Consider the following 19,975-nt stretch of genomic DNA (forward strand, 5'->3'; position numbering starts at 1 on the left):
TTAGGGGTATTCAAATTATAAAATCACTCGAGTTTTACCTATGTTGTTAGGATTTTTTTTTTAATTTTTATTTATTTATGATAGTCACAGAGAGAGAGGCAGAGACACAGGCAGAGGAAGAAGCAGGCTCCATGCACCGGGAGCCTGATGTGGGATTCGATCCCGGGTCTCCAGGATCGTGCCCTGGGCCAAAGGCAGGCGCTAAACCGCTGCACCACCCAGGGATCCCTGTTGTTAGGATTTTTAATGTTATTTTTCCTTCCTCTACTGACATTCTGTGACAAGGATTTTTCAAATATTACAATTACATGTACAACTCTAAAAGGGAAAAAATTATTTTAGACTCTTTTCTAGAAAATTTATTTTATATATATATGTGTGATATATATAACAATTTCAATATGAAGCAGGTATGAACTCAATTTCTCATCTCTTACATAACTGTAACTACCACCCAGCCCCATTAACAAAATAAAGTGTACAGACAAAAAACAAAATTACACATTGTCTTAGAGAAGACAAGAATTTCTCTGAATATATTCAGAGGCTCCTTGGGACCTATGACCCAGTTTGAAAGCAGTTCACTTAGCCTCTCTCTGTTTCAGTATTCTAATTCGATTTTTGAAAATATTTGAAAATAATTGTCTTGTCACTAATAGAAAAAACACAAATATTTTAAAAGAAATTTGAGGTACATAATACTTTAAGAATTTATTTTAGGGATTGTGGATGGACTGAGTACCAGTGCCACTTTCATTTGTTTAGAATTTGTTATTCAAATGTTTTGAATTTGTTTTTCCTAAAGTTTTAGAACCTTATGCATTTTTTGTCTCTATTTTTGTATATATCTTTCGTTTTAAAAACATCCAGGTTTTAATTTACCTGAGAAATAGAAGGAAAATAAATGGCAGGGATAGAAGTTGGAGATCTTTTGGATTTTTTCTAGGTAGTATTACCCTAATGCATGGCCCAACACACTTTTTCTGTAAAGGGTCAGATAGTAAGGCCCTTCCTGCTTTTTTTTTTTTAAGATTTTTTTTATTTATTCATGAGAGACATACAGATTGAGAGAGAGAGAGGCAGAGACACAGGCAGAGGGAGAAGCAGGCTCCATGCAGGGAACCAGACGTGGGACTCCACCCCGGGTCTCCAGGACCATACCCCAGGCTTAAGGTGGCACTAAACCGGGCCACCAGGGCTCTCCTGCTTTCTGCTTTATGAGCCAGATTCAACATTGCTTTTGTAGTGTGAAACCAGCCATTGACAATACACAAATGAATAAGACATGCCTGTGTTCCAGTACAAAGTGGTTTGTGTTTAACAAAAACAGATGATGGGCTTAATTTGCTGACTCCTGTGCTAATGTATATTTTGGACAACACTGTCTATGTGTGAGCAAGGGCTCACTTATTTTAAAAAATTGTAGATCTTGATAGAGGCCTCTCTCATGGCAGCTTTTGCCACCCATACAGTTTACACATCCTGAAAAACCCATGAATATATCAATTATAATATTGCTACTTTTTATTTATCAATATTTTAGACTTTTTACCCACATCTCTACCTAACCCAGATATTGAACCACAATACTAATGATCTCATTCTTTCATGGACATTGATCTTTCTGGCTTAAGCTCAGTATCCAGATGCTAGGTTGACCCCATAGGTATCCAGTATCAACAGGCTATATAGCGATCCCCCACCATTGCCATCCTGTTTGCTCAGACTGACTTGATAACTTCCTTAGTACTAGTAAACATCCTGTTCTTGAGATCCGATGGATCTGCAGCCCCTTTGCCCAGCAGAATCCTTATGCTTCTGGCTCTGCTTTATATAGAGTAGATATTGAGGAAACTTACTGCTCCTACCGATTGTCTTCAGATGTCACCACTACACAAAGATTCCTTTCATATTGCTCCTCCTATCAGAAAAGATCATTTGGAAATTGTTGCTACCTTGGATCAAATCTACATTTTTTTCCTAACCCCTTAATACTAATTTGGTTGTCACAAATTAGTATCTAATTGGTTGATACTCACCTTTCTCTGATGATAGCTAACGTGCCCAGCCCCCACTAGTCCCAGCAATTTTACATAGAGCCCATCAAGCCTTATAACTGAACTCACTTTCCTTCTCTCACTTAATGACAAACCTATTAAATGAGCTATAATTTTTAGGTAATACTACAAATGATTAGAGGCTATTTATATTAGCCAATTTTTCTAATTTTCCATCCCTCTTGCTTCCTTCTTTCCCCCTCTTTCTTTCTTTAGTAATTGATGTATGAAAAACCGAATACCTGGAATATTGACAGCAATTCATATTTACACGTAGCTCACTACTTTTATACTATGTATTTCTGATAACCTACTTGAGAGCTGAAATTATCCCTTATGGTCACTTCCTGATACCTAATATTATGGTTCATCTTGTCTTACTTTCTTCAGGCCCCAAAACCCAGTAGGCAGGTGAGAGATTCTTCACTGCTTTGGAGTTTTAGCAGAGGTAGAGCTGCACAGACACCATCTGAGACAATAAATTTAAGGCATCGCCACTTTCCAAAAGGAAGATTTGGGGCTAGATAGCGCCCAATCTCATCCCTAGATTTTTACATATATAAGTCCTACCTGCTTGGAGCAAGAATAGAGAAAGTGTAAAATATCTTTGCCCACCTCTGGAATATATACCAAGAAGGGTGTAAAAAGGCCTCCTTCCAGCCATTTAGGCCTCGAGGATGAGGCTTTCCTCTTTCCTGATAGTCTAGTATTTCCCAGCATTATTATTATTTTTTAAGATTTTATTCATAAGAGACACAGAGAGAGGGAGAGACATAGACAGGGGGAGAAGCAGGCTCCTTCCAGGGAGCCTGATGCAGGACTCCGTCCCCGGAGGGGATCACACCCTGAGTCCAAGGCAGACGCTCATCTGCTGAGCCACCCAGGCATCCCTTCCCAGTATTATTAAAGCAGGAGGGGGAGTTAGGTGATGTGAGAATATCTTTAAGATTGGAAGAAGCTGGAACCAGTAAGCTGTGTGGACCAGAGGTTCTAACTAACAGTTGAAAAGGGCAAACCTATGAATTTGTGAGGTGCTCCTGTGTTTTCCTAGCCTGTGAACGTTCTCTGTCCCATGGTTGAAACCAGTCTGTTTGCTTTAATAGTAACAATTCTGAAGCAAGGTCATGAGCATTTGAAATCATCATTCAACAAAAAATGTAGGAAAAACCAATCTGAAGAAAGGAAAGTAATATTGTAATATCACAGTATAATGTAATAAAATGAATTTTTTCAAAGTTGAATATGTTAAAGTTAATGACTGTTAGATAAGCCAGAGATGGCATGGAAGGTAGGGGAATAACAATGTCCTAATATGCTAAATTTGAATTCTTGTGGATTTTTCAGTAGAAAACCCTGTGAACTCTGAGCCTTGTGTGAGGGGATTTTTTTTTTTTTAGAATTTTTATTTATTTATTTATTTATTTATTTAAATGTAGAGTTTTTATTTAAATTCTAGTTAACACATGGTAAAATTGGTTTTAGGTGTAGAAGTTAGTGACTCATCACTTACATATAATACCCAGTGCTCATCTTGTGGGAGTTTTTCTTAAAAGTAAGAAGATTGTTTATGTGTGCTCATTGCCTGGAATATATACAAAGCAAAGCTGAAAACATGAACTTAGCGTTTAATTGATATGTGGTTGCTAAAGCATATCTGTTATTTGTATGTTCCAAAAGTAAGCATGCTCTATTGTTAAAGCTTCGGGGGGGAGGGAGCAAGAGACGTGCAGCATTATTTCCATTGGTTATATTTATAGACATTTGTTTGTCTTAAATGCCATATGTTTAATAGGTGAATAATTTATGTTCATCTCATGATGAAGCCTCATCTCTCACTACCTCCTCTCTTTAGTATTTAATATTTTCTTCAATACTAAGCTGAAAACCATTTTTAGGTCTACCACATGTATATGTTTTTTCTCACCTCCAGGCTTTTGCTCAAGCTATGCTTTCAAGAAGAATGCATTTCACCTATCTGTACTTGTTTCTTTATTATTATTTAAGATTTGATTTAGCGTACGAGGCTTCTTTTGCCCTTCGGTGACTTACCTAATGGCATCATCCAGTTTTGTACTCTGTCGTATTAGAATTTTCTGGCAATATCTAGAGAACAAAGATGGAGTTTCGAGCAGCTAGCACAGATCATGGCATGTAGAAAATGCTTCATGAATACTTGTGGAACTGAGTGTAGACTTAAGAATATCAGTACCTATTCTGGTTAATGCCAAGAAAACACTAGTTAATGTTGATAGAAATTTTGACTCTGTTCATAGTAATTATGTATAATAGAATGTAAAAGATATACTCTCTGAATATTCATTAATTCAGTACGTTTATTGAGTACTTGCTTTGAACCAAACTCTATGATAAACATTGATATGTCTAGGAGCTTTAAATGTATCAACAACAAAGAAGGATTTTGAACTCTCCATTAAGAATTACTCAGTGATAGGCATTTTTGTTATATTTGATTTTCTTTACAGATTATTGTTAGACCTAGCTCAGGATACAATCTTCAAGAACTCAGTCAACTTTTTACTTCATTTGCCAAGGCATAAGTAAATTTTCCTTAAGTTCTGAGACCTCCAAGACTTAAGAGATGAATCTGTATTTTATAGATTTATTCCAGATACTATTTACTTAGAGTGAGATTCTAAACTATATTCACTTATCTGCTTGCCTACAAAATAAAAACACTGAACTTAGATCGTTTCTATTGAAACACTAACTAGAATTAAGTAGAAATAAGTGGTGTTTAGGATTACAAAATAATTTCATTCACTTCTTTTCCCCTATTTTACACTACTCCTTACTTCTACCTCTTCCCATCCTTACCCCCCCCCCCCCAATCCTCCAAAGCTGACTTTTGAAATCTCATTGTGACTGAATGTTCATTCTTACTGTCATCTCTCACCAGTGCTACAAGAAAGTATCTTGCCCTATATGGGCAAAGGTTTGACAAAAACATTTTCCCCTTCAGCTTGAGAGTTTGACCTTCTTTGCTAACTCTCTAGCTCTGTTTCCTTGGTTACATGATAAGAGTAGTATATCAGTTGTGTCAGCAGACAACATTACTTATGGTAAAAATGCCCCCTAATTGATAAACTTCATTGGTACTATTGTACTATAAATACTTGGCAGGAAGCCACATCTTGTGTTTCCTTGAATGTGGTGACTCTTATAAATGGATGTGTCCTTTGGAGAAATCCTGGAAGCTATGCCTATGGAGTTGTTACAAGAGATACTACAGATGGTGCAGGAGGCCTATAAGTCAGTGCAACTTTCTCATCTGTTTGCTGTGGGTCTCATCTTGTACCAAAATTGTGATCCAGGAGTCCAGGAAAGAAAGCTCCCAGATGACTGTATGAAGCACTACGTGGACTGCTGCAAGGACTTCTGTAGAAGAGGAACAGCTGATTGTGTGCTGCTGGCAAGCATTGGTGCTTTTCCTGTAATATTCTGTATAGATTCGTGTTGATAGTAGCCTATGGTTGTCCTGAGTCTGCATATTCAGTTGAACCTAAGAAGATTTCTTAGTTTGTATTGATGATCTGGCTACACTTTGTCTCCAGAATTGTACTAAGGAGAGATTGTATTGAAAGAATACAAGCAAAGATTTTGGGTTAGATATCTCAAAGTAATGCTTGTCTGTGATCATAGTATACATGAAGACATGAGTGTCTTCTCAAGTCCAAGAGTTCTTTCCACAGTAGATTGTTGAATATTTACAACAAATAGCTTTTGTTGGAGAAAGTCTGATATAGTTGTATGTTGCAATATTTATTTATCAAATATTCCACTGATAGTGCATTGATAGGCGCCTTTTTGTTGTTTTTATGCTTCAGGGACCACCTTAAGAGGTGAAGAGATGGGGGATCCCTGGGTGGTGCAGTGAATTAGCGCCTGCCTTTGGCCCAGGGCGCAATCCTGGAGACCCAGGATCGAATCCCACGTCGGGCTTCCGGTGCATGGAGCCTGCTTCTCCCTCTGCCTATGTCTCTGCCTCTCTCTCTCTCTGTGACTATCATTAAAAAAAAAAAGAAGAAAAAATAAAAAAAGAGGTGAAGAGATGATGGGTGATAATTTTAACTAGCACTTTGTGGGTACTTTATTTCACTTTTCACTATATCATTGCTCTCATTGTGTACCATACTGATAGATTCTACATCTAATTTTACTAATAGTTATTCAATTATTTTACTTAAAATTTGATTTTGAAGCCATTTGTAAGAAATTTTCTAATCTTGGTGTGAAGTAATTTTAAGTGATGTGCTGTTATTAGTGGGTAAAGGAAAATATCACAGATTTTTGAAAATTGGAAAACACTTCAAAACCCAAATTTTCAGCTAATACAAGATCATTCATTTAATTTTTGCTATGGTATGGAAACTATGTTCTCTTCTGAAAATTTTCCATGTCTGGATAAATAAAAGTTTCAAAATGTATAATTCCATTGTTCAGAGATACCTACTGGTTAGCATACATATTTCTCGTTCCAAACCTTTTATATACATAGAAAAGGGGGAGGGAGGGAAGGAGGAAGGAAGAAAGTGAGAGAAAGAAAAAGAGATGTATCTATTTCTATTTTAATGGGATCAAAGTTGCATACTGTTATACAGACTGTTTTCACTTGATACCTCATGAATGTATTTCCATGTCAATAGATTTTCATCACTATAATATTAAAATACAGAATAGAGTTCTAAATGGAAGAACCATAATTTGTCTGACCAATCCACTATTGTTGGCATTTATGTTTTTTCCTTAGTGACAGGAATCTCTCTTAATAACTCAGAGTAAATGATCATCCAACCAATGCTTTTTACTGCATTTAGCATTTACATAAGTGTCATCTTATAATATGTACCTGTGTTTAGCAGCTATGTTGGAAAGCTGGATAATAAGGAGCTCATGGGGAACTAGAAGGCAGTTCCCATTTCTAAAAAGTATTACTGAATGATTTTCCCATTTTCAGTGCCTTCATTAATTAAATAATAAAAATACTTAATAAGATGAAAGGACAAAAGTATATGATATACAAAAGTATATGATACTTTTTTGCCCATTGCATCATTGAACTTCATGCCATTCTTCTGATACTACCTAATGAATTCTGGATTGTTAGAATTATAGAAAAATCTGGCAACTTTGTTAGTGTAAAACTTGGAAATACAGAAATAACATTAATGAAGATCTTAATACTATTTTTTTTATACAACAGTCTTTGAAAATTTAAATGTCGGGGGCACCTGGGTGGCTCATTTGTTTAAGCATAAACAACTATATTACAATTTCTCTTTCTGACAAACTACAGCTCTCTTACATATGTAAACATACATAGGTATTTATATATAATGTATTTTTCTCTGTGTGTGTATATATGTAGATGTGGATTTATGTATTTGTGCATGTAAATATGTGAATAGTTAGCAGAGGACCAGTTTATTGAGACAGATGTTGTGCTAAGTCACTTTATATTTTCATTTAATCTAGCTAATAATCCAATGAAATAGGCACTATTCTTATCCTTTCTTTCTTTTCCTTTTTTTTTTTTTTTTTTAGGAGTTTATTTCTTAATTGGAGAGAGACAGCACAAGCATGGGGTAGGGAGGTGGAAAACAGAGGGAGAGGGATAAGCAGGCTCCCTGCTGAACAGGAAGCTTGACATGGGGCTTGATCTCAGAACCCTGGGATAATGACCTGAGCCAAAGGCAGATGCTTAACCAACTGAGCTACCCAGGTGCCCCCCTCCTTTCTTTTGAGATAAGGACACTAACCTTTAGAGATAAGTAGTAACTTGTCCAAGGCTACACAGTCATCAAATAATAGATGTTAAGACTGAAACTCATGTCTTTTAGGGTTTTCTGGAATTGTACTAACATATAAATATATGCTCAAGATGGTACCTCTTGGGGGATCTGTTTACCAAAATGATCTGAAGTATTTTCTCTCTGATAATTTAGCATTGCCCATTTCTCTTCTGGGACCTCTCAGGCTGGCCTTTGTCTTTAAAATACCTTTGTTTTAAACACTTTTCTCCTACAAATTTTGTACAGATGTTATGTTGGCTGTCTTTTAGTTGAAAATGGAATAAAATATTAGCATACTGCGTTTTGGAATCAATAAGTTTTAAAATAATGTTCATGGTGAATTCTAATACTAAATTTGAAAGATTATATAAAGAAAATTTTAAAAGTTCATTGGACAGTGCATTTCAACAAAATGTCTGACATCATCTTACCGTCTGGAGTAAATAATAGCAAAATGTGCATGTCTATTCTCCACGCTCTAATCACTGTATGCCAATATACATTCACCTAGAAAATTTATGCTAACTGGAAGATAGGTTCTACATTGCTTATACCCTCCAATATGATAGCATTTACCATGGTAGATATAATGTCTTGAGACCTACTGAAAATTCTAATCACAAACACCTTTAAGTAATGGGACTGGGTAAATATTTATAGTTACCTGAAATCTGCGTAGTGAAAATGAGTCATTTAGTTAAAAAAATAAGTTTACTAAATTATACCATCTTACACAATTCATCCTTCAGGATAATATATTTTTAGATGCAAAAAGAATTCCTGTTTTACCAGAAATCAAACTTTTAAAAAATGTATAGGCCAAAATGTAGACTTTAAACTTTATGTATAAAATTTCTTTTAAAAAAAAAAGACTTATCTATTTGAAAGAGACAGTGTGGGCAGGAGAGGGGCAAACAGAGAGGGGGAGAATCTCAAGTAGATTCCCTGCTGAGTTGAGAGCCCCTCAAAGGGCTCCATCTCACAAACTCAAGATCGTGACCTTACCCGAAACCAAGAGGCACCCAGGCACACCTAAAACTTTTGTTTTAGAAATTGACATTATTTGCTCTAAGTCCAAAAAATATTTTTGGGGCACCTGTGTAACTCAGTCAAGCGTCCAACTCTTGATTTTGGCTCATGTCATGGTTTCAGGGTTGTGAGATTGAAGCCTAACTGGGACTCTGTGCTGGGCATGGAGCCTGCTTAGGATTCTTTTCCCCCTCTGCCCAGCCCCCTAAAAAACTTCTAAAGTCTGTGTTTTCATACACACACACACACACACACACACACACACACACACACACGTTATACAGCATAAAGAAAAATACTAGCTCTTTTTATTAAAGTGATATATTTATGCTTATTAGCATTCTATTTTTCTGGAGGCATAACCTATATACATACCAATCAAGGATTTGCTTGAGTGGTAAGTTGAATACTTTTAAATTTAACATATTACTTTAATTCTGTAGAGGATAATTGAATTAGTTGTTGTTTGAAAACTGAATAAAATGGCATTCATTTACTGCTAACAGTAGATCATTACTTACCACAACAGACTCTTGTATTATGAATATATCAGATTTATTTATTACCTCAAAAGTTTTATCATTCCAAATTTTTATATACCATGAAAACTAGATCAGTTAGATATGACTGGGAGCAGTATTTCCTTTCACCAGTGGTAAATGTTTATGTAGGTTTTCTTTAAGCTTTCTAAACAAGTGATTTGATTAAGAAATACAGATTTCTGTTTTATTTTGTTAATGTTCTAGGTTACTCATATGCAGCTCTAAAGTTTATCCTTTTAACAAAAATTGCATGGGAGATGAAATTAAGCGATGGAGGGAGTAAATACTACATCTTAGTTTCTTTGCAAACCCAAGGCCTGAAACTCATCCCATAGAACTGGCCAAGAATCCTCAGAAAAAATATTTTAGTTTTTTAGTATCTGATGTAATCTAAATATGCTGCACTCCTCAAAAGTGTGAGGTTCTCACAGTGATGCTTTTTTGTTACTGTGTGACAAGAAGATAGATAAGATTAAGAAACCCACAGGGATGATGAAGTCAGTTTAGAAGAAAGAAAGGTCACCATTGTCTTAATTTTAGATTCACTGGGTTTGGTGGGGGAGGGGGTGAGGTATAGATAAAACTCTTGGAAGTTAAGGGGAGGGCACATTGCTAAAATTGGTGGATTTTAACATTGAATGTTAAAATTCAATGTCGTAATTGTTTTTCATGAATCAAATTAAAACTAAATGACTTTGTTGTCCCTCTTCCTTGTTCTTACATTTAAAAACATTTCTTCAGTGGAAGCAAGCTAAATGTCCATTAATAGAAGGTAGTTTAAATCCATATGGTACATTCTTTAATGGCATACTGTACAGCAACTTAAAATGGCAGATGTAGACTAATATAATAACCAAGACATGGAAACAACTTATGTCCATTGGCAGATGAACTTATAAAGAAGGTATGATTATAATATATATGTAACAATATATAGTTTGTGTGTACACACACACACACACACACACATACCAAAAAAAGAAATATTATTCAATCATTAAGAAGGAAATCCTGCCATTTGTGACACATAGATGGACCGTTGAGGGCATTATGCCAAGTGAAATAACTCAGACAAAGAAAACAAATGCCATATGATGTCACTTATATGTAGAATCCAAAAAAACCCCAAGCTCCTAGATGCAGAGAACAGATTAATGGTTACCAAACGTAGGGGGGTGAAGATGGGGCTAGAATGGTTGAAGGTGATCAAAAGGGCCTAAATTGCAGTTATAAGGTAGGTAAGTTCTGGGAATGGACTGCACAGTTTGGTGACTTTAGTTAATACTGTGTTTTATGTTGGGACATTGCTAAGAGAGAAGATCTTAAAATTTCTCATTAAAAAAATTACCTATGTGCAGTGATGAATGTTAATTAGTTATTGTGGTAATCACTTGTAGTGTATACATATATCAAATCATGATAAGTATTAATATGAAAATGACATTTAAATTAAATTGTTTTATTAATAGTTATTGAGCACTTATACTTAATGTCTAGGTACTATTCTAAGCAATTAGCATGGAATATATCTCATAGCCTCAAAACCCCATGAGATAGGTACTATTTTTATCATTATTTTAAAGATGATTTACCTTAGACAAAAATAACTTTCTGAAGATCACCTGGCTATTAAAAAGAAAAGCTAATTTATGGATCCAGACATCTGATTCCAGAGCCAGTGCTGGTAACTGTGTTATATGGATCTAATATGGAAGTGTGCATTTTATAAAATGATAGGTAAAAATAACATACAAAATACAGTATGATTCTATTTGCATAAAATTGTTAACCCTTGTTATTTTAGGCTTATAAGATACCAGATAATTTTTTTCTTCCATGAATTTTTTATTGTTAGTAATTATGATTGTTCTATTCAGAAAAAGTAAATAAAGCTTTGTGTTTTGGAAATAAATAACCCACTGCTCAAAGTATCCTCTCTTCCACTTCTCCATTTGTGTTTCTTCCCTTCCCCATCAATTTTGGTGCTTTAACTTCTACAAACCAGCAATAACATGCTTAGTCTTCTTTTTTTTATTTTTTTTTTTAAGATTTTATTTATTTATTCATGAGAGACACACACACAGAGAGGCAGAGACACAGGCAGAGGGAGAAGCAGGCTCCATGCAGGGAGCCCGATGTGGGACTCGATCCAGGGACTCCAGGATCATGCCCTGGGCTGAAGGCAGGCACTAAACCGCTGGGCCACCCAGGGATCCCCATGTTTAGTCTTCTTACCTTCAGGTCTGTCTTTGGTACAAGGACCCTTTTATATTTGTTTTTTGTTTGTTTGTTTTTAAATTTTTTTTATTGGAGTTCAATTTGCCAACGTATAGTATAACACCCAGTGCTCATCCCGCCAAGTGCCCCCCTCAGTGCCCATCACCCAGTCACCCCAGCCCCCCGATCACCTCCCTTTCCACTACCCCTTGTTCGTTTCCCAGAATTAGTTGTCTCATGTTTTGTCACCCTCACTGATATTTTCACTCATTTTCTCTCCTTTCCCCTTTATTCCCTTTCACTATTTTTTATATTCCCCAAAAGAATGAGACCATATAATGTTTGTCCTTCTCCGATTGATTTATTTCACTCAGCATAATACCCTCCAGTTCCATCCACGTCAAAGCAAATGGTGGGTATTTGTCGTTTCTAATGGCTGAGGAATATTCCATTGTAGATATAGACCACATCTTCTCTATCCATCATTTTTCGATGGACACTCCACAGTTTGGCTGTTGTGGACATTGCTGCTATAAACATTGGGGTGCGGGTGTTCCGGTGTTTCCATCTGTATCTTTGGGGTAAATCCCCAGCAGTGCAATTTCTGGGTTGTAGGGCAGATCTATTTTTAACTGTTTGAGGAACTTCCACACAGTTTTCCAGAGTGGCTGCACCAGTTCACATTCCCACCAACAGTGCAGGAGGGTTCCCCTTTCTCCACATCCTCTCTAACATTGGTTGTTTCCTGTCTTGTTTGATTAAACCAGTTTATAGATATGCTTTTTCCTTTTAAAAAGAGTAGTGGGTATTAACTGGAGAATAATAAACCCCAAAAGAACAGAATTTTTTTACATGAGGATATGTCAGTAATGATTTGGAAAAGATCCTGAGTGGTTTAAGGAATGCTGACCTCCTACTTCCCCCAGACTCTGTTATAATGTTATACGAGGATGTTGGGAGAATAAAGATTTCTTCCTTTAGAAAGGCCCACCAGAGAAAGGGGTCCTCTGGGTTTCTACTAAGACAAATAGGTCGTTAGAGAGAGCATTTTGTCAAGAAGATGGAGGCAGAGGGGATTGTAATTGTTAATTAGTAATTATACTAGTGGGAATAGAGGTACAGTAGAAAAAAACATTATGGAAAGGAATTATTCAAAAAGTAGTTCCGGGAAGAAGCCCAGAGTAGAATGAGGCAACTAAGGAAGACTATAGATGACTCTAGAAGAGGGATTTATATTTCAGGGGGTAACCAGAGATGGAGCTTGAGGCATAGTGTGATAAACTAGATTTAGTCAGGTTTGTTTCTTTGGGGTTTTTGTTGTTGTTGTTGTTGTTGTTGTTGGTTGGAAATCAGTCAAAAGTAAAAACTGATGTACTCTGTTTGAAATCAGAATGGGAGTCTAGAATCCTGCCCATTATACCTCTTTTCCTTGTCTGATCTCTCTCCCTTTGCCCTTCTCTCAAAAAACAGACTAGGCTAAGAGAAATGCGAATAATTGTACTGAAAGGGTTATGACCTCAGTTATAGGACTTTTTTCATCTATAGATATTTTTATGTGTATATCTAAAAGATAACTCAGTTTAAAAATAACCACAATACCATTACCACGCTTTAAAAAGTTGGACACAGTCCTAATTATCATTATACATCAGTCAGTTTTCAGATTTTTTTCAATTGCATTATATATTGGCCCTTTTTTTTTTGTTTTTTTGTTGGGGTTTTTTTGGTACTTTTTCATTTGAATCAAGGTCTAAATAAGATCCATATATTACAATTGAGATCTCTCCTAAGTGTTTCTGAATCTATCTGTATAGGTTTTCTCTTTCAGGATTAATAATTGACTAGACATACTTTTATATATACAATATCTCTAATCATGGAAATTTTAGAAAATAGCAATCTATATTGTAAGAATTATATTTATGAGAAAATATTTACGGTTTTTTATACAGCTTTCATATAAATGTATTAATGAAAATAATTAGTTTGCAAGAGGTCAGGAGCCACTAGTAATTATCCAACTTATTTAATTGTGAATAATATCTATATGGTTGTTTTCTTACTTTGCTCTACAAGTGTACTCTTAGAATGAAAATATCATCCTGATTATACTACCCTGGTTAGGAAAACGGGTCAGAAAAATAAAAAAAAAAAATTGGTTATTTATCCCAAGTCACCCTTAGAAACTAGTTTGAAAATTCAGAGCACTTGAATTTTTTTTAGCAGAGTGATAAAAATGCTTTTATTCTTCTGCTGTGTACTACAGACAGATGTAAGTTTTAAAATAGATTGCATGTAGCCTGAACATGAGAGTATGATTGGTAGTGTATCAGTCAGGATAGGCTATATTATGGGGTAGTAAGAAACAACCACAAAACCTCAGTGGTTTGAAACAATAGAGGTTTATTTCTTACTCTCCTTGTATGTCCATCATGGTCAGAGATATCTATGCTCATAATAGTCACTTAGGGACCTTATGAAGCAGCCACCATTCAATCATTGCTGATCATCACACTGGAAAAAAAGAAAAAAAGAGCTCTGGAAGATCTTGCATCTACAATTAAATGTTCCAGCCTGGAAGTCACAAATCCAATCACAAAAAGGCTGGGAAGTTAGATTTCTGTCTGCCTCAGAGAGAAGAAACCAGCTTATTGGTGAACAGTACAGATACCTAACACTATAAGTGATAATTTTGTTACTGACTGCTAACAGATTTATTAATTTATTCACTTATTTGTTTCAATAATCAAATATTTATTGAATGGTTTCTATGTGAAAGTCACTGTACTAGACAGTAGAAATATTAATGTGAATAAAATACATCATTCGTCTCCAGAATCTCAGAGTCTTGTAGAGGCAAAAGGCAAGTAATTCTATATAAGGGATCAACAGACTATCGCCCACAGGCCAAATCTAGCCTGCAGCCTGTTTTTATATGGCCCTTAAACTAAAAATGTCTTACATTGTTAAAGGGTCGAAAAAGCAACTGAACAAAAAGAATATGAACACACTGTAAGTGGCCCACACAGCCTAAAATATTTACTGTCCGAACCCCTTTACTGTAAAAAAGTTGTCTAACATCTGTTCCGTAATTTAATGCTCTTCAAACTACTTGTTATCTAGCTCATTGTCAGATAAAACACACAATTATATTGTAAGCTCCATATATCTCTTATTAATGTGTCTTTTGTTTGATCTGATTACGCATTTCTTTTTTTTTCCTTATATATATTTTTATTTTAATTACAGTGTAGATAACATACAGTGTTATTTTCAGGTGTACAATATAGTGATTCAAGAATTCCATATATTATTAACTGTTCATCAAGATAAATGTACTCTTACTCCTTTCACCTATTTTCACCCATCCCCCTCTCCCCACCTCCCCTCTGGTAACCATCAGTTTGTTCTACATCTATACTTAACAGTCTGTTTTTAGTTTGTCTCTTTTTTAAAAAAATTGTTTTATTTCTTAAATTTCACATATGAGTGAAATCAAGTAGTATTTGTCTTTCTCTGATTTATTTCACTTAGCATTATAGTTTCTAGTTCCACCTGTGTTGTTGCAAATGACAAGATTTCATTCATTTTTATGTCTGAATAATATTCTGTGATGTATATATAAACCACTTCTTTATCCAGTGATCTATCAATAGACACTTGGGCTGCTTCCATAGTTTGGCTAATACAAATAATGCTGCAGTAAACATAAGGGTACATCTATACCTTTGAATTAGTGTTTTTGTATTGTGAGGGTAGATGCCCAGTAGTGCAGTTACTGGATCATAGGGTAGTTCTACTTTTAACTTGTTGAAGAACTTCTGTTCTGTTTTCCACAGTGGCTGCACCAGTTTGCATTCCCACCAACAGTGTAAAGGATTCCTTCTTCTCCACATCTTCACCAACATCTGTTGTTTCTTGGATTTTTAATTTTAGCCATTCTGACAGGTATGAGGTCATACCTTATTGTGGTTTTGATTTCTATTTCCCTGTTGTTGAATGAGGTTAAGCATCTTTTCATGTGTCTGTTGGCCATCTGTATGTCTTCTTTGGGAAATGTCTGTTCCTGTCTTCTGCCCATTTTTAAATCAGATTATTTGGTTTTAGGTATTGAGTTGTGTAAGTTCTTTAAATATTTTGGATACTAAATCTTTTTCAGGTATGTCATTTGCAAATATCTTCTTCCATTCAGTAGTTGACCTTTTAGTTTTGTTGCTTGTTTCCTTCTCTGTGCAGAAGATTTTTATATTGATATAGTCCCAATAGTTTATTTTTCTTTTTGTTTCCCCTTGCCTCAGAAGACATATTTAGAAGGATATTGCAAAGAGCAGTGTCAGAAATTACTGCTTTCCCTCTCTTGTAGAATTTTTATGGTTTCAAGTCTCACATTTAAGTCTTTAATTGATTTTAAGATTAATTTTGTATATGATATAGAAAGTGGTCCAGTTTCATTCTTGCATGTAACTGTCCAGTTTTCTCAACACCATTTCTTAAAGAGACTATCTTTTTCCCATTGCATATTCTTGCCGTTTTGGTCAAAGATTAACTGACTATATAATTGTGGGATTATTTTGGGGCTTTCTCTTCTGTTCCATTGATCTGTGTCTATTTTTATGCCTGTGCCATATGTTTTGATTATTACAGCTATGTAATATAACTTGAAGTCTGGAATTGTGATGCCTCCAGTTTTTTTTTTTTTTTCAAGATTACTTTGACTATTTGGGGTCTTTATGGTTCCATACAAATTTTAGGTTTATTCTCGTTCTGTAAAAAATCTTCCTGGTATTTTGATAGGCTTGCATCAAATCTGTAGATTGCTTTGGATAGTATAGACATTTTAACAATATGTGTTCTTCCAATCCATGACCGTGGAATGTCTTTGCATTTCTTTGTGTTGTCTTCAAAGCATCTTCATCAGCATCTTAACATTTTCAGAGTACAGGTCTTTCAACTCTTTGGTTAAGTTTATTCATAAACTATGTGTTTTATTGCTTTTGCCACAATTGTAAATTGGATTGTTTATTTCTCTTTCTACTACTTCCTTATTAGTGTATAGAAATGGAATGGGTTTCCATTTCTACATTGATTTGTATCCTGCAACTTTACTGACTTCATTTATCAGTTCTAGAAGTTTTTTGGTGGAGTCTTTTTTTTTTTTTTTTTTAAGATTTTATTTATTTACTCATGAGAGACAGAGAGAGAGAGGCAGAGACATAGGCAAAGGGAGAAGCAGACTCCCTGTGGGGAGCCTAATGTGGGACTCAATCCCAGGACCCCCAGGTTCAAGCCCTAAGCCCAAGGCAGATGCTCACCCACTGAGCCACTCAGTTGCCCGGGGTGGAGTCTTTACAGTTTTCTATAGATTGTATCATGTCATCTGTAGATACTGAAAGTTTAGCTACTAATTTGGATGCCTTTTATTTATTTTTATGTTTTTTCTGATTGCTGTGGCTAACACTGGCAGTACTATGTTGAATAAAAGTGACAAGAGTGGACATCCCTGTCTTGTTCCTGACCTTAGGGGAAAAGCTCTTGTTTTTTTCCCCTTTGAGAACGATGTTAGCTGTGGGTTTTTCATATATGGCCTTCGTTATGTTGGAGTATGTTCCCTCTAACATTACTTTGTTAAGGGTTTTTTATCACGAATAGATGTTGTATTTTTTTCATTTTCTGCATCTAGTGAAATGATGGTATGATTTTTATTCTTTCTCTTATTGATGTGACGTATCATGTTGATTGATTTATGAATATTGAACCACCCTTGCTGATCTGATACTGCATTTCTATGGAAATATAAATCTTCTCCTGCGTTGTTTGAATGGTGATTTTTATTGGTATCTTGAGTGATCTTGTTACTGGGCATTGGAGACATTCGATGGATGCATGGTTGACCACAAAATGGTCAGACTCCTAAAATGTGTATATGCAGATATTAAGTAAAGATTTGTTAGGAACAGGACGTAAAGCAACCATGAAGATCTTTGTGTCTTTAAAGAAATAAGACCTAAATTTTATGGACTTTAAAAATCAAAATTAATGAATGGAAATACATATAAAAGTAAATTTCTAAAATTTTCTGTACTACAGACTGAACCACTGTATTACAGAATGTAACTTTAGGTATTTCTGAAACTGAATAATAGGCTATGGTTCAGTGTTTATAGAGCTCAAAGACTGTATGTAGATTCCCTACTATGAATGAGGCACCTGAGCTACAAGGACAAGTGAGAGTCCCTTAAGATACTCAAGTTCAGAATAAAGGAAGAGGGTATTCTGATTCAGTTTGAGAGGAATAAGATTGTATGAAGACAAATGTGATTTATTCTAAAACAGTTTTGGAGAAAAAGCATCTACAATATGTAACTTTTATAAGATGAGAAAAGATACCTTAAGCTTATATTTGAGATAGTCTTGTATTGACCATTAGAGCTCAATTCCATTATATCCCCACTTTTTTTCTTGCATATTAGATTATAGACTTTACCAGATTCCACACCAGTTTTAGGACCTATTTGAGGTTTTCTGTTAAGTGGAATGTAGATTGTCAGTGCCACAAACACCTGTTTAACAACAGTCTGTGGAACTCTAGTCTTGGTCAAGGTCAGCTTCTTTCCTGCTGAGTCACTTATAGAAACCAAATTTTAATACATTTGGGGAAAACCCTAATTCAGAACTGGTGCTTGAACTGTTAAATGTTACTCTCAACTATTTTACAAGCACTGGAGATAATTTTTAAACAATGGGCAAGCATATGTTTCCAAATGATTCCTAGGGTTCTTTCTAGTGTTATGACTGATTATGATTAGATGACAGATGTGGCTGAGGTCTGTGGATTCAAGTAACTAATCAGATTCTCAGCTTGTATACTGAATAACCTGTGGTATCCCCTGGGTGCTGTTTACTTATATATCAGGTTGGCATAGTATTTTACCAGCTTTCTATTTGTTTTAGGACTGGCAGATTACTCTAAATACCCTGAACGTGCTAGTGTTTACTATGGATTTGTATGATCCATTTCTGCTATATATAATTCTGAGATTATCATTTTAAATCACTTTTTCCTTATGCAATCATTTTATAGTTAATTTCTTTAAATGAACTGCCCTACAGCTTATCTACTCCAAATGTATCATTATATAACAAGGTCTTATGACTAACTTCTCTTTCTATGTAGCTAAAATAATCCAGTTTAAGTATATATTATCCATTAATACTTCTTTTAACATGCATTTTTTGACCCTTTTAGATCTCTGATTTCTTTGTTACAAGTTTAGTTTCTTTGTTGGTAATTGTGAACTTCTTTTGGCTAATGCTAATTACAAATGAATTTTCTTTTTTTTTCAAATGTAACTTTCACATAACTGGATATCATAGCTATAATTTGGAATTAGCCAGTAATCCTGCCATTATGTTGGGAAATTTAATACCACAAAAGAATAAGTGTTAATTATTTTATCATCAAAATATTTTATTCATGGAGATGAATGCTACATGGACTAAAGCAAAATACCCCATAGCTAACTTTCTTAGACATGTATGTAGAAAAATCATGTTTAATATTGCTAACTCATCTCTCATCTATCTTGATGTATAGCTTTTCTGTCTTTGAGTGATCCACTGAAATATGTTTCCAGATTAACATCATTAAATTTTTTTTTAAATAAAATTGAACTGATATGTGTCTGAAGTTACTCATTACTACTTATGCCACTTCTAATTCATAAAAGGCTGACTTGGAATCTCAGCAGAATTGTGAATAGTTTGGCCTTATCCTCCAATCTCAAAAGCACTGCCTTTATATCACAAACATTTTAGGTGTTGAGTTTGGCCTAGCCACATTCAGCCTGTCTTATATCAGTGATTTTCAGATGTTTCAAAACAACAGATAATATATGCAGGCATACCCATTTTATTGTGCTGTGCTTTTTTTGTACTTTGCAGATACTGAGTTTTTTACAAATTAAAGATTTATGGCAACCATGAGTTGAGCAAGTCTATTGCTGCTATTTTTCCAATAGCATTTTCTCACTTTTCTGTGTATTTATCACATTTTGATAATTCTCACACATTTCAACCTTTGTCATTGTATTTGTATGTTAATCAGTGATTACTGCTCCCTGAAAGCTTAGATGATGGTCAGCATTTCTTAGAAGTATTTTTAATTAAGGTATGTACATTTTTTTAGACATAATGGATTGCACACTTAATAGACTACAGTATAGTGTGGACATAATTTTTATATGCACTGGGAAACCAAAAAATTCATTTGACTCACCTTATTGAGATATTTGTTCTATTTCTTTCATCTCCGCCAAACTTG

General features: G+C 35.0%; 1 protein-coding gene across 22 annotated transcripts in view; it reads left to right on the forward strand.

Moving 5' to 3' along the window:
* The window catches only part of MBD5 (methyl-CpG binding domain protein 5), a 435,430-nt gene that overhangs the window by 41,630 nt on the left and 373,825 nt on the right, over positions 1-19,975 (forward strand). Inside the window, exon 2 of one of the 22 annotated variants that reach the window (XM_077861625.1) lies at positions 15,495-15,603. The exons of the other annotated variants lie outside the window; for them this stretch is intronic. The gene's annotated coding sequence lies outside the window, so the exon portion shown is untranslated. The remainder of the gene's footprint in view (positions 1-15,494; positions 15,604-19,975) is intronic. 22 annotated transcript variants of the gene reach the window in all.

Source organism: Canis aureus, chromosome 20, assembly GCF_053574225.1.
Source record: "Canis aureus isolate CA01 chromosome 20, VMU_Caureus_v.1.0, whole genome shotgun sequence".
NCBI lineage: Eukaryota > Metazoa > Chordata > Mammalia > Carnivora > Canidae > Canis > Canis aureus.